We start from the raw sequence: 10,771 nt of genomic DNA on the forward strand, positions 1-10,771 counted from the left end.
ATTGAAAAAATTTAAAAATCTAATTTTAGTAAAATGAGAAAGATATTATTTTAAAAGATCTTAAGAACATAATAGATATAGGATGTCACAAAAATTCATTTTTGATTTTAAATAGCCAATACACTTTTTTCTATTCCTGATTTATTTTTTTGAGTAAGAATATCCAATAATGGTTTTTTTACTGATAAAAAACAAACAACTTGGTAATATAAAAAAAGCTGATGTTCAAAGATGTTGTGGTGCATTTTTGTATGGATTTCTTTGTATTTTGGTTTTATTTTTACATTTCCAGAATGTTTTTACAATTTTGCGCAGTAACCAAAGTCCACTATTCGCCATTCTTACTCTAAAATCACAATCTTGAATATAAAAAAGGTTTATTGGTGATTTAATGTCAAAATGTGTAAATATTTTTGGGGCACCCTGTGTAATGAGCAAAATCATCTTCCATCATGTTTCTAAAGTATATCAAATTATTTGTTATTTTCCTTAAAATGTTCAAATGAACTACATTATTTTATATGACAACTGAGCAATATTTTTTCATGGTACCTTAAAATAAAATTATGTGTTGAATGATGTCTTTGGCTGTATTTATTTGATATAATATCTAGTTTTGTAATAGATACAAGCCCTCATACGGAATGAGATGCATGGGGGGAAAAAAAACGAGAAAAAATTGGATTGAAACGCATTGGCAAAAGCGGTGCGTCTGATCCCTCCATATGTTTCCATATAGATATCAAACCATCGATTATGACTGTTGTCATCTAGTTGGCAGCTATTAGTCTGTTGGCTTTGACACACAGTCAACAACTAATTTGCATGCAAATGTTTTCCAGATCTGGGCTCGGTCATCGTATGAGAGGCCCCCCAAATACACCCCTCCTGAAATGACTCCTTTTATTGACTTGATTTTCTGATTGGCCATCTGGCCAATGAGAAAGCTCACAGATGCCAGTTTGTGTTGGGCTCAGGGTATTCTTGGCAAATGCTCATTCGAGGAGGGGTGGTTTTCCAGTGCTTATGAATAAACAGCAATCATTATCGAGATAAAAAACAACATTATCTGGCATCTGAACCTTGACGACGATCAATTACGGTCATTACTGTCGCATCATGTGCTACAGTCGGCTTTTAATTACTGTTAGTTGCTGTTGGGAAAGGGCGAAAGTTGAGACACGGTATCAGTCACAAGGCCTAATTGATTTGTTATTGTGCTTGCCAAGACTGCAATCGATGCAGACAAACGTGCTGGAATCTATCAAAGTGCGGCGAGAGCTGACGTAAAACACAAACGGCCGAGGCAGGTGACGAGAAAAAGCCCTATGATAGTGTGACCATGACTTTTCAAATTTTCACCTATTGCTCGATTCATTGTCCATTCCTTTTTCTACTTTTTAAACGGTATAAGACAGAGTATAAGAACTTGCCGTTACCCAAACTGAAAGCAAATCATGTTTAATATTTGATGACGTAAAAGCCTACTATGCGTCAACCCTGCTTCTGAGTATTGCCATACTATTGCATTCTTCTATTGAACTTCCAGCCCTTCTCTCCAGTCCTTTAAAGTGAACAGAATTGTCTTTACTGTCATTGATACTAACAGAATGTAATAATCATTGAATGCAATGAAAATAGACATGGCTCTCCAGGGTAAACATGGAATAAAAACTTTAGAGTAGGGGTCACCAAACTTTTTTTTTAATCTGTGAGCTGTTTTTTGTTAATCATTGACACAAAAGGCTGCAAATGTGATTTGCATTTCTCAAACCATAACCTATCATGTTATTACAATCTTATATGGTTGACGGATCCCTTACTGCCTGCGTCATCGCGGCACCCCTGAGGACGCAACTCTGGACAGTTTTATTAACTTCCTGGCCCGAGTTTGGATCGTGGCAAAGTTGGCTATCGTCCATTTCTTGTTGTTGTCAGCTCAGTTCTTTTTTGGTCTTTCTCTCCACCTGACCCCTTGGACTGTGCTCGGGAGAAGTATCTTGAGCAGTCCTTATGATCTTGAGACAATACTAGTTACTAGACATTACGCAGTTTTCATCTGCGGACAGATCACAACAGTTCTTCGTAGGGTAAAATGTGTCCTTTGATGGTGTTGCACACAGTTTCATTTGCCACATGGGCTATGGAGCTGATGCCCAGAGGTTTCCTGTTTCATTGCATATCCATGGAATGGATTTTCCTTTCTAACTTTCCTGTGATAGTCCATGTCTGATGGAAATAACCAGTGTTTGCATGAGTCTGATCTTTGATTTCACTGCTATGTTATTGTCCCTTCATATGGGTTTGCTAAGTGGGGCTGTGGTTTGAGCTATCCTGGCCATGCTTTCTGGTTCTGATCCCTCTTCTGATATGACCGCACCAGTTTATTTAAATCTGGTGACAGGTTCAAGCCATTTGTGGTTGATGGTGTTGTCTGTGATGATACCTGTACTATTACACGGTTGTAATTATAAGTAGTTGAGTTAACCAATAAAACATCATGCCAGTTAGAAATAAGATTTCCTGTAAATAACAATGACCCACCACTGTTGCTATTTTAGAACTTGTCTCCGTGCTACTCAGGCGCTCTTAGGTGGACATCTGGTGCATGTGGGCACCACTTTGGAGAACCCTGTCAGGATAGCTAGACACAAATATTTACAACCTAGTGCTTACAGACAGAAGGTGTAACAATAGTGCAAAGGAAATTAGTGCTATAACATTTAGAAATAACAAAACAAAAATCCCAAATAAATCACTAGATATCATATCATTTTCCCAGTTTTGCGTGCTTATTTAGGGTGATGATGGTCCTGGGGAAGAAACTGTCTCTTAGCCTGAACCTGTACCACCTACCCGAGGGTGACAGGTATAAGAGATGGTGACTGGGGAGAGAAGAGTCCTTAATAATGCTGGTATTGCTATTCCTTGTTTGTAGGGTTTTCTCCACTCAACCGATTGCCATTTATTAAGAAGAAATTTACTAATATGCTTCTCATTTTCTGATATATAATATATTTGCTTATCTATCCTGACATGCTTGTATATTATTTCTCTCCTTTTCAAGTCTTCATTAGGTGTTTATCCTGGTGTGCCATGTCTTATATTGTTGCAATATCGTTATTGAGGACAGTGAAGACAATTCAACTATTTTCTTGCAACTTATGTGGCCTAGTTTAATCTTCCAGTACATATTGAGTTTAAAATGGATAAAAAAGTCAAAATTACAGTAGGAAAAAGAGAATTTTCCCATGCATCCGTCACAAACATTTTTCGCAGCAATAGTTATGTTTCTTTCTCTGATGCACACTAAAACATGGACTACAATGTAGACATTCTGCAGAAAGGTAATGATCGCAAGTTTTTCTTTCAAATGATTTCAACAAATAGGTAGGTATCATTGACCCATGTAAACTGCTCATTAGTTTTAACATCAAATGTATTTTAAAAGAGCAAATAGGACATTTTTTTAAAGGGCAGAGGCAGGATCTCAAGCACCACACAGTGTCAAGATGTGTACACAGCCGCTTGATCTTGAAATTGCTTTAAATCCATCACAACTCAGCGAAATGTTTGAGACTATGAGTTGAAACCGTTTTCTATTTCTGGATGAGTATTCCCTGAGATTCAAAAATAAGGGTGTTTTTTTCTCCCTCTCTCATCTACAGTCCAGATTGCCCATGAACCTGTATTGGAAAAGTGCTGGAAAATGATGGACTGAAGCAGAACTGCATCAGAACTGATAAACACTCTCATTTTTGTAATAAATCTTTTATGACATAGAGCGGGTGTCACGATTACCGATTGCCCTCACCTGTGCCCGCTCATTTGGCGCCAGCTGCTGCTTGTTGCCTGATTGGATCCCCTCCAATTTAAACTCAACACTTCCATTTACTCCTCGTTAGTCCGTCAGCAAACCTGCGCTCATGCAACGCAAGCACTATGACTCTGGCTCCCGTCTGTCCCGTCCTTACCTGGATCCTGCTCGTCTGCCCCTGGCGACCCGAACGTCTCCGGCTCCCTGACTTTTTCCTACCTTCGACCACGCTCCGATCTCCCGCCTCGGCTACTTGAGCCATTTTTGCCCAACACCACGCTCTGATCTCCCGTCCCGGCTATTCAACTATTTTTTTCCCATCGACCACGCTCCGATTGCCCGTCCCGGCTACTCAACTTGTTTCCGTGTTCCGTCCACGCTCTGATTCTGTGAGCTCCCTGCTCCTCCTGCCCAGCGATCGCTGGATTGCTGGCGCTTGCTTTCCTGTACCTGACTTCTCAGCTTCCGCAATAAAGTTGGTTGTGAAAGGTTATGCGTTTGGGTCTACCATCTGTTCTGGTTCTGACAGGTAGAAAGAAAGAGAAACTTGTAGAGGGAGAAAAAGGGAGAGAGAAATTGAATGAGAGAAAGTGTCAAGTTCAAATCATGCAATAAATGACTTACTTCACAGAAAGAAAGAAAGAAAGAAAGAAAGAAAGAACGAAAGAAATAAATAAAGAAAGAAAGAAATATAGGGAGGGAGAGATAGAGATCATAAGTAAGTGGGGGGAGAGAGAAAGACATTTAATAACCAATTGCTTTGCTGATCAAAACTAATCAGTACTTGGCCAAGAAAACTGCAGTCTATGTGGTAAAACGAGTTGAACAGGTGCATAAGATAAATATAGCCTGGCTTGATTAAGTATTTTTTCTACCTGTCCTGGATGATAACTCATTATGTTAATTGCAAGCCCTATTAATCATTTTCTCATTCGGGCTGTCAAGAAATGATTGTTACAGGAGAAGATTATTCGTTGGTAGCAGAGAGGAAAGCTTGGCCTTTTGCCATTCATCAAAGCAGCAGAAAAAAATTACATATCGGAATGGAAGTCATTGAGCATGGAATTGGAAACGGATGCAGCACGCTGACAAAAAAACTAACATTGATGAGAAGAATACCCAAGTAATTGACAAAATGGGGTTGTCGGCCAAGGGGTGGATCGATCCAAATATCGATACCATCAATACTGAGCAAGTACTTGAATAGTATCAATACTGTTGTTCTGGATCGTAAGATTATACATACGTCATATCTTTTAAATTGGATCTAATTGTGTTTACACTTTATCAATCAAACCCAAATGTTGATTATTACTCTTTGTCTTATTTTCTTTCCCTTTCTTTTTTTTCTTTTTCATTTTTGTACATTTTTGCTTTATTTTCCAGTTTTTAAGTGATTTTGTGCATCAGGTTACAAAGTAATTGGTAACGGTATGGATATAAGGAACGAAAACAATCTGAAGAGCCGTTTCGGAGCCGTGCTAAAAGAGTGGCTTCTCTTTAAAAAAAAACGGAAACTTGCACAGCAACACTCAAGCCTCTCTTTATCTTAATGTCTTAGTCATAAAAAATAATACAATAATCTCATCTCATTATCCGTACCGCTTATCCTCATTAGGGTCGCGGGATAATACAATAATAATTACTGTTTTTAAAAAAATCTCCTACAACCGCCACCCCCTGACCGCCTGCAATAATGCGAGCTCACGTGCACGCTTGCTTTCATTTACTCAATCTCCTGCTTACATTGACTTCAAAATACCGTTCTTAAAACACCGCAGAGGGAACCTGCTTTGTTTTTCCTTGCATTCTGGACGAATTTTCTGGTGAAATAATTTCGCGATTTCGAGCCCTGACTTTTGTGCGCAGGATAGATTTTCTTGTGCGCTGACCAGTGCACAATTACACACGCATGCAACTTTGGGGGAACAATGGTTACAGCTGGCTTTGACCAATATTTAGTATTTTTTGCAAAAAATGGAAAAAAAACTACTGCATCCTAGTATCCGCAGTAGTACATGAGACAGAAAGACACAAGGAAGAGCGGCGGCAGCGACATGCTGCTGCAGGCGTTATCATTCCCTATCTTTGCTCGGGGCCGCACAAGTCTCTAAGGCCACTATTGGCTGGCCCATTATCTGGCGGAGAGTGCTGGAGGAGAGAGAACACGAAGCCATCAGCCTTCCTTTCTGGGCTTTTCCTCTGCAACACACACGAGCATACAAAATAGCAAGTAGTTGAAGTTGCGGAAATGAAAGGCCTCTCCCTACGGACGACCCCAGTTGCAGAGTTTTGCAGCACAGGCAAGTTTGGTGACAACAGCTGAAGTCTCATAAACAACACAGATGCTGTACCAAGACAAGGAAAATAAAAGAAGTAAAGAAAATGAGACAGTGTAGGCTAGAGTATTTCTTTTTCATCAAACCAAGATCATAATTTTATGAAGATCATTGAATAGATAATGGTAACACATACCGTATTTTCCAAACTGCAATGCCCACCTAAATACCCCAAATTTGCCAGGAACTAGAAAGTGCATCTTATAATCGGGTGTGCCTTATATACCATAAAATAGGATGTATACAATAGGAAATGTATAATTCCAATTGCAAATTATACTGTGGACAGTAACCAATTATGACTGAAATAGTTCATTTTAGAGGTGAGATAAATTTAATGTTAGTTTATGTTATGAAATCGCGGTTCACGGATCCCTTAAACAATGAGGACGCAACTCTGGACAGCCTTCTCAGAGTTGACAGTCCCTGGCCTGTTCTTGGGTCGTGGGAAAGTTGGCACCAGTCCAGTCCTTAATATTGTTGGTCTTCCTCTCCTCCCGTCCCCATGGACTGTGCCCTGAAAAATTATCTTGGACAGTCCTGGGGATCTTTTGACATGACCATACAACTTAAGTTTTTCTCTGCACACAGGGTGACAAGTTCTTTGTAGGGTCCAATGTGGCATCAAATGGTATTGCGCACCGTTTCGTTTATCACATGGGCTAAGTAGCTGATACATAGAGGTTCCCTGTAGCATCACGTCTCCAAGGCCTAGATTTTCTTTTTACAGTTTTGCTGTAATGTCCATGTATTGCAAACATCGAGGAAGATTGAAGTAACCAGAGCTTGCGTGAGGCTGCTCTTTGATTTTACTGCTATGTTCACGTCCCTACAGATGGGTTTGAGTCTGGCAAGTGCGGCTGAGGTTTAAACTATCCTGGCCATGATTTTTGATTCTGACCCCTCTTCTGATATGACAGCTCCAAGATATTTAAATTTGGTGACAGGTTGTAGCTCTCTTTGGTTGATGGTGGTGGTTGTGGTGATATCGTAGGGATTGTTGGTCAATACTTTAGTTTTTTGCTTTGCTGATTTTCATCCCATACTGGGTTGATGCTCGTGAAATCTCATGGTTCTATGAAATACGTTTTTTAAATTTGTGTAAATGTATTTATTTTTTTATTTTTATCTGACCTTCTTACTGTCGTTTTAATTCCTCGCGCCTTATAGTATAGTCCAGTGAATGAGCCTTATAATCTAGTGTACCATATGGTGTGGAAAATACTGCATTTTATGTTATAGGTGTAACAGAGTTGAAATTTGATTGTTTTGAATGTTTTTTTGAATTCTCACAAAATCTGTGTTTTTGTTGTATTACTGTTAATATTCCGGTACCTCATTCAGTTGTTAAGTCATGGGCGTCTGCGACTGTTCTTTTCGTTTGGCACTTTATGGGCTTCAGCGCTTGCCGTAGCTTAAATAAGTTTGTAAGCGTTGAAGGTAAGATGTGCCCAATATCAGTTGGATAAAAAAAATGCATATTTTGCTAGACATTTGAGCTGCTTTCGAAATTATTTTTGTATATAAAGATATATAAGTTGTTCTAAATGATGTATATTAAAAAAAGCACTAAATAAGAGGTTAAGCAATACAGCTTGAAATGAAGATGCAACGTGTTTTGATGCAAACACGCCACGAGGTGCGGCCTGTTGAGTGATGACCCGTTCTTTTGTATCTTTAATATTTTAGATAATTGCAGTCGTGAACAGAAGCCCCTGACTTTTGTATTGTTTTGTTTATTGAATGCAGGTACGTGTGAAAGTTATGTTCATTGTTATTATCGAAGTTTCATTATTAATGTGCTCGCATGTTGTCTGCTTGCTGTAGCTAAAATAAGTTTGTAAGCGTTGAAGATAATTGCAGTCGTGAACAGAAGCCCCTGACTTTTGTATTGTTTTGTTTATTGAATGCAGGCAATAAACCCAGAGATTGTGAAACCTTGTGTCGTGCATGAAAGAGGGTCGCTACACTGGTGCCGTGACTACACAACTGGATCACTTTGATCAGCCTCTGAGCAGATCCCGGCATTGCTGCATATTCTTCTTGTGTCCACTAGAGTGTACTGTTGCACTGCATTGGCGCGTTGATTTCGTCTTATGTATTTGTGCCACTGTGCATTTGCTATCAATACGTAAATTATTCGTTAATTTCTGGTTTTTATTTTTTTCCTGTTTTATTTTCTATTCTTTGTACTACTGAAAGTATAATGGCTGAAGGATATAGTAGTCAAAATGACGATTTTCAGGGCTTTTCTATTAGCAGGGGCAGGGGTGTCCATTTTAATGGTTTGAATGCAAACACACTTACTAGTGGGTATGGAAGTGAAGGTGTAGGTGGTCTCCAAGAACATGTTAGTGATGGGAGGGACAGGGGGCGTGGTATGAGCCCAAACTGGTCTCCAAGTGAACAGTTCTTGAGGGAGAGTGCACAGACTTCAACCCCAATGAGTGATAACATTGCCCTGCAACACCTGACTGACATGGTAGGCCGAATTGGAGAGCAGATAGGCAACTCAGTATTGGCTAGTCTGCTCTCTTCTGGTTTCATTGATCGCACACATGCACATGACACACCAATGACTGGCAAAGCAGCGACTGCTATGACTAAAGACGACCCCAGACCACATAACACAACGCAGGTAAACACTACACCGGTAATTGTCCATGTCAAGACTGAACGTGAAATTGTGACTTTCAGGGGAAATGGTTCTGACAAGTTTTCAATTCAAGAATGGATCACCATGACTAAAGCCCAGCTTCGGAAACAGTCTTATACAACAGCTGAAAAAGCAGATGAGATACTAAGCAGGCTTTTAGGGAGGGCAAGAGACGTTGTCAGAGTAGCTCTCAGGAGTGATGAGGCACTTGATGTGAGGCAAGACCCAGATATCATTTATGACATTCTAATACGATACTTTAGTCATTCCTCGTCAACTCTCCCGTTGCAAGATTTTTACACCACGCTACCCTCGCCAAAGGAAAATCCAGTTGACTACTGGATCAGACTAAACAAAGCAGCAGACACTGCTGATGAGGGTTTGCGTCGCTTGGGCAGAAAAATGGAAAACCTTGGTGGGGAAGTGGCACAAATGTTTGCAAAGTACTGTCCTGATCCACAGCTATCGAACATTTTCAGATGCAAGCCTGTTAATGAGTGGACCTCTAAGGACGTTCAACTCAGGATAGATGAGTATCAAAGGGAATCAGGGGCGTCAACTAGGTCTTGCAGTGTCCCTCCACTGAAGAATTACCCGACTGCAGTGCTTGACAGTGAATCTTCTTGTTGTTCCTACTCTGGCTCTATAGAGACGGGTCTCCAGTCCATTTGTCCCCACCATGTTAACCCCGATCCATATACAGATTTTTCGTGTGTTCGACAGCATGCCCAGCGCCCACAGCATGTCTCACCGCCTGTCCGTGTCCCACCACAGCATGTCCCACCACAGCATGTCCCACCACAGCATGTCCTACCACAGCATGTCCCACAGCCTGCTCAGAAAGATGACAGTGATGTCCTTGGCCGAATGATGAGCATGCTAGAGAGAGTTTTGTCTAGAGTGGAGCCACGCAATCCTGAGCGTATTCAGAGGCGCTTAAGTCCTTTCAACTCCCCTCCATGTAAGGTGTGTGGTGGCGCTGATCACTCCACTTTATATCATTGCAAATTGAATAATCTGTGTTTCAAGTGTCTAGCCCCTGGTCACTCTAAGCAGCATTGCCCCGACAAAGTTTCTCCCCAAATCAGTTCAGTTTCGGGAAACTAGCTGACCTGTATTCAGAGGGAGGCCGTACAGGTCAAAATGAGTTCTCCCACCCATTTGATCTCAATTTCAATTCAGTTTTTAATTCTGACACGTTCACACAATCTCAGTTGCCTAATATTGTTTATCAAAACACGCATACTGTAGGGGGCCGCGATAGTTTGTTTTATGTACCAGTTAGAGTGGGGAGCAGTATGACTTTGGGGGGGATGTTGGATAGTGGCTCCATGGCCTGTACCGTGAGTGAGACTGCTCTGCGTAAGATGCTCTCTGTTGGAGCAGTACGTACAGAAGACGAATTTTCCACCAACGTGACACTCATTGGTGTTGGGGGTCGACGAGTGTGCCCAAAGTCAGCTTTCAACATCCATATGGAAATCAATAACTGTAAAATGATTGTGCCAACAATTGTTGTTGAGGGGCAACCTGATGACCTAATCATTGGAACTAATGTTATCAGAAACATATTGCATGAGTCAAAGAAGTTTAGTGCGTACTGGACAGCAATCTCTGCTCCATCATCCACTAATGCTGAAACGGAGCAATTTCTTTCAATGCTAGCTGGCTTGCATAGATGGAGTGGTGGTGAAATGCCCGAGAAGATAGGCACAGTGCTCTGCAATTCAGCCACATGCCTTGAGCCTGGCCGTGAGTACCTCTTGTGGGGGAAGCTGTCAAAAACTGCACGAGTATCTCCTGGGAGCGCAGCGATGACAGAACCTACGTCGGCACGATCTGCCCCCAAGGGTCTAATGGTCGCCAGAATCGTCACACCTCTGTGGGCAGATGGATGGGTTCCACTGAAGGTCATGAATGTCACAGAATATCCGCTGTTTTTGAGACGCAATGCAAAGC

The sequence above is a fragment of the Urocampus carinirostris genome, chromosome 2 (genome assembly GCF_059441175.1).
Source record: "Urocampus carinirostris isolate Australia breed hairy pipefish chromosome 2, RoL_Ucar_1.0, whole genome shotgun sequence".
Taxonomy (NCBI): Eukaryota; Metazoa; Chordata; class Actinopteri; order Syngnathiformes; family Syngnathidae; genus Urocampus; species Urocampus carinirostris.